The sequence below is a fragment of the Buceros rhinoceros genome, unplaced genomic scaffold (assembly GCF_000710305.1).
Source record: "Buceros rhinoceros silvestris isolate BGI_N320 unplaced genomic scaffold, ASM71030v1 scaffold32027, whole genome shotgun sequence".
In the NCBI taxonomy this organism is placed as follows: Eukaryota; Metazoa; Chordata; class Aves; order Bucerotiformes; family Bucerotidae; genus Buceros; species Buceros rhinoceros.
This window is the reverse complement of record NW_010422108.1, coordinates 16650-20828: the sequence shown is the minus strand read 5'-3', so window position 1 is coordinate 20828 and position 4179 is coordinate 16650. Positions and strand designations below refer to the sequence as shown.

The 4179-nt window shown below is 52.9% G+C and overlaps 1 protein-coding gene across 1 annotated transcript in view; it reads right to left on the bottom strand.

Moving 5' to 3' along the window:
- The window catches only part of DVL3 (dishevelled segment polarity protein 3), a gene marked incomplete at its 3' end in the record, with an annotated part of 11068 nt that extends 10477 nt beyond the window's left edge, over window positions 1-591 (bottom strand). Inside the window, exon 1 of the mRNA XM_010139936.1 lies at window positions 529-591. The remainder of the gene's footprint in view (window positions 1-528) is intronic.
- Window positions 592-4179: the final 3588 nt, after the last annotated feature.

Below are 4179 nucleotides of genomic sequence, written 5' to 3'. Positions count from 1 at the left end.
CAAAAGAGAAAAGAGGGTCCCCTTGGGTGCAGAGGGAGGCATGCGGGGAGGGGACAGAGCATATGCATGGCATGGCACAGAGGGAGAAGCTTGTCCTGCAGCTGCCCAGGCAGTACCTTTAGTCTTCAGGGCAGTCAAATCCAGTCCGCTGCACCAGCACTAAAGTCACTTTAAGGCCTTTGCACCAGTCACCAGAGAGGGACTTTCCTTGGAAAGCTGACCCTGCCATGGGGGCACACCGGTTACGCTGCGCACAGGCCAGGACCACCTCTGCCAGGCATCAGATACAGCGAGCTGTCCACAGAGGCATCCCACATCCTCCCCGGCATGGAGGACCCAGCACCACGCAGCCTCCTCTCCAGCTGAGGGACTGGAGCGTGGTGATCCAGCTCACCGGCTTCATTAGCAGTCAGCATAGCCACAGTACGGAGCCGTCCCCGTGCCTCACTTGGCACTATGCAACCAAATGGTGGTTTTCAGATCGGGCAGAAACAGGCAGCACGATATCAAAGCAAGGGTCTTGCTTACCCACGACACCACCCGGCCGTTGAAGCAGGGAAGCTTGGCATTGTCGTCTGAGATCTCTTCTTTCACCACCCTGCAGAGGCGAGAGGAGGTAGTCAGAACTGGGTCCAGAGGGAAAGACCTTCCCAGGCAGGTGTCTGCATCCAGCAACAGGCAGGGGATGGGGCAGCCAGGCTTTGGGATGGGGCAGGGAGAGGACCAGCAGCTCTCTCCCGCTGCCAGGCTACAGCCTCTGATGCCCACAGCCAGGACTGGCAGGCTGGACGGGAGAAGACAAGGACAGAACAGGCTCTTCTGTGTACATCCAGCTGTTTTGCCCCCCAATTCACATTTTAATCAGTCAAAAAAAAAAAAATCAGATGCGTATTTCCACCAGTTCGCTTCTTTCTAAAGAAATACATAATTTAAACCTCTTTATAATGATCTGAAAGAATCACAGCCTATGCCAGAGATTTCCAACAGATCAAAGTGAAATACATCAAACAAGCTGCCTCCCAAATGTTACTGTTGCTTTTTAATTACATACGTAATATTTCAACATCATTTCAAGCTTTATAGTTGTGCCACAATATCATGTTCCCTCATTACACAAACAACCACGTTATTATCAGTCTTCATAGTGGAGGGAGCACTGATAATTTTTCCTCCTTCCCAACAATAAAAACATCCGTTTCTTGGAGGAGAAAATCTATTCTTTCCATTTTAAAAATTACTGGGAACATAAATATTTTTTCCACAGTGAGTCTGCAAACAAAACAACTTGTAAATTTACCAGATTCAATTAATACCATCTTTGATAAATCAAGTTTAATGGCAAAACAGGCTATAATAATATCATTTTCTTTTCTACTCAATGACAACATTTTAAGCTCTCTTATTTAAAACAAAGATGTCTTACAAGTAGTTCATAATAATAATTTCCTCTTCCAAGCTGTATCTAAGGTAGCTTGTCACATACTGTGCTTAAAAAAAAAATGTAGTAACTAAACAGTGAGTAAGTTATGTTTGGGGGGAAAAAACAATCCAACAGAAAAAGAACAAATGTGAAACCGAGGGAAATCATGTATTAAAAAGAAATAGCTTATAAGTAACTAACAAAGCACACAGAGGTGGGAGCCCATTGACAGCTCTGAAGGGCCCCCCAGCCAGTCCCCAACTCACAGAGAATTGAAGAGGATGCAAGTGTGGGACATGGAGCTGTGACCCATTGCCCCAGAATGCCACGCAGCCCAGGCACTGCCATCGAGTCGCAGCACTCTGGGGCTTGGAGAAACACGTGCTCTGGGCTCCCGGCTGTGCTCGCTGGTGTGCCAACAGCTGCCCAAACCACCACTGAAAATAGGACGCCAAGGCTGGCCAACACTCACACAGCATCAGCAGAAAGCAATTGAACAGCGCTGGAAGACCAAAACCCAGGGAGCAGGACGGCTCCACCCTGCCAGCCACCCTGGCTGCTCCAGTGTCATGCATGTTCAGCAAAGGGCTGTCTCGCAGGGTGAAAGGCAGCATGTCACCACGTCTTTGCTGGCAGCTGGCACTCAAGATCCCTGCCCGCACTGGAGAGCCAGCAAGAGGACTAGACAAATACTACCCATGCCCAGAAGACACAGATGAGAAGGTCGTGGTTTTGAGCAGTCTAATCCACTCCCAGGATGTGCGTTAATTCCTCTTGCACAGACGGAGAAGCAGGAAAAAGCAGGAAAGGAGCAGTGAAGACAGATTAAAACTATGCTGGCTTAATGCTTCTTCAGCATGGCCTGTGCCAGCAGCCTCTGCCCAAAGCCCCTGCAGCCCAAGAGAGTGTCAAACAGGGGCAGTCTTACCCAGGTCCGATCCCCTTTGGAGCCCATGCCAAACCTTTCCAAGGTGGGCAAGTTGTCGGCTCCTCACTTCCAAGCGCGCGCACACACAGACGCATGCTGGCCTGGCTGCACTAGCATTCATTTATACTGTCGCCAGCAGCCTGGACTTTATCCAATTCCTAGAGAGAACTTCAGGCACAGCCAACTTACAGCACTGCGTGCTGCCTGCTCAGGGACACAGAGCCCTGCCTATGGGTGAAGGGACAGGGTGACACATTTGCAGGGTCAAGGTGACCAACTGCTAAGCACAAATGAACTATTTCACTCTCACTGGGGACAGAAGAAACCAACCCCCAAGACCCTCCACCCACCCTCAACTGCAAAGCCCGATGCAGAACAAGCTCCCTCTGTCCTGAGGGCTGGTCCCTCGTCACTCCTATTACCCTGACACTGCCCCAGACATCCCAGGGGTCAGCTCCACTGCAGTGGTGTTATTCCTCCTCCTCCAGCCACTACATTAGTTATCACCAAGATGTCAGAGCATGATGGATTGCATATTTAGACTCCACAGAGCAAAAACTGATAGTGCTGGAGTGGGGCACATGCGGAGCAGGAATATCTCTGCAGTCCTGCTCACGTCTGTCACCCCTCACACTGTCCCAGCTATTCGTGCCCTGCATTCCTCTCCGGCCCCAGCCCTGAGCTGCAGCCCTCCTCCCCCCACCTCTCACCACTCTCTTCAAGTCACACTTCTCACTCAAACAAGACCACAGGTTCACATCAGAAGCCACCAAGTGAGCAGCCTCTGGGGGAGCTGTGAGCACTGCCACGTTTCTCCTCTGCAGTTGCAGGGGGAGGCAGCCATGAGATGAAACTGCCCCGTGGATGTGCTGTGAGGGAAAACCATCCTGTGAATGCGTAGAAAAGAGTTCCCAGCTGACGGGGTCTGAATCTGGGAATCCCAAAAGAGCAGAATCAGAAGGAGCTCACACTCTCTGTTCTCCAATAGCCTTTCTTTTTGGCAGAAGCTACCACAGCCCAGGGAAAACATCTGCCCAGGACTGATTTCAAAGGGATTGCTTTTAGTTTACCATCCACCAGGGCAGGCTGGTTTCAGATTTTCCCATGCTGAAGTCCTGCTTGGGGCTGGACACACCACAGCTGAGAACGGTGGTCAGGAAAAACCCCTTCTATGCAGAGGCAGCCCGAGCCTTGCCTGGGTGAGCGTGGGTCCAGTCCCCATGGAGAACTGCCCTGCAGAGTGGGTCTCGCTGTCCCCCATCCCAAGACCAGCAGATACGCTGTGGCCAAGCTGCAGGCTCAGCGCCTGGCCGGCGGGCCCAGCACTCCCCGGCTCTCATTTGCCTTGAATTTTCTAACAAAGGGACCTGCGGGAGGGAGGGAGGAAGGAGGGTTTTTTTTCCGCCGGGCCCAGCGCTCCCCGGCTATCATTTGCCTTGAATTTTCTAAAAAATGGACCTGCGGGAGGGAGGGAGGAAGGAGGGAGGGAGGGTTACAAGGGAGGCAGGCCGAGTGGGCGGATGATTCAACCGCCATCCCCATCGACACGGGGCCAAGCCGAGGGGGAGGAGGAGGGGATGAGGAGATGAGGCTCTGGCTGCCGCAGGAGCCCGGCTGGGGTGTGCGGAGGGGGCTGCCAGGGGTGGTGTGCGGGTGGGCCTGCCAGCCCTGACACAAGCAGCTCATCTGCTCCCATGCAGCTGGGGGAGGGGAAGGGGCAGCCCCAGCAGCAGGGAGGGAAGCGAAGGAAACCCAGCTCCAACCCTGACTCCGTCCCTACCCTCCTGCCGGCTTCTCTGGAAGAGCCGACAGACCCTCTCCCCACAGCCTG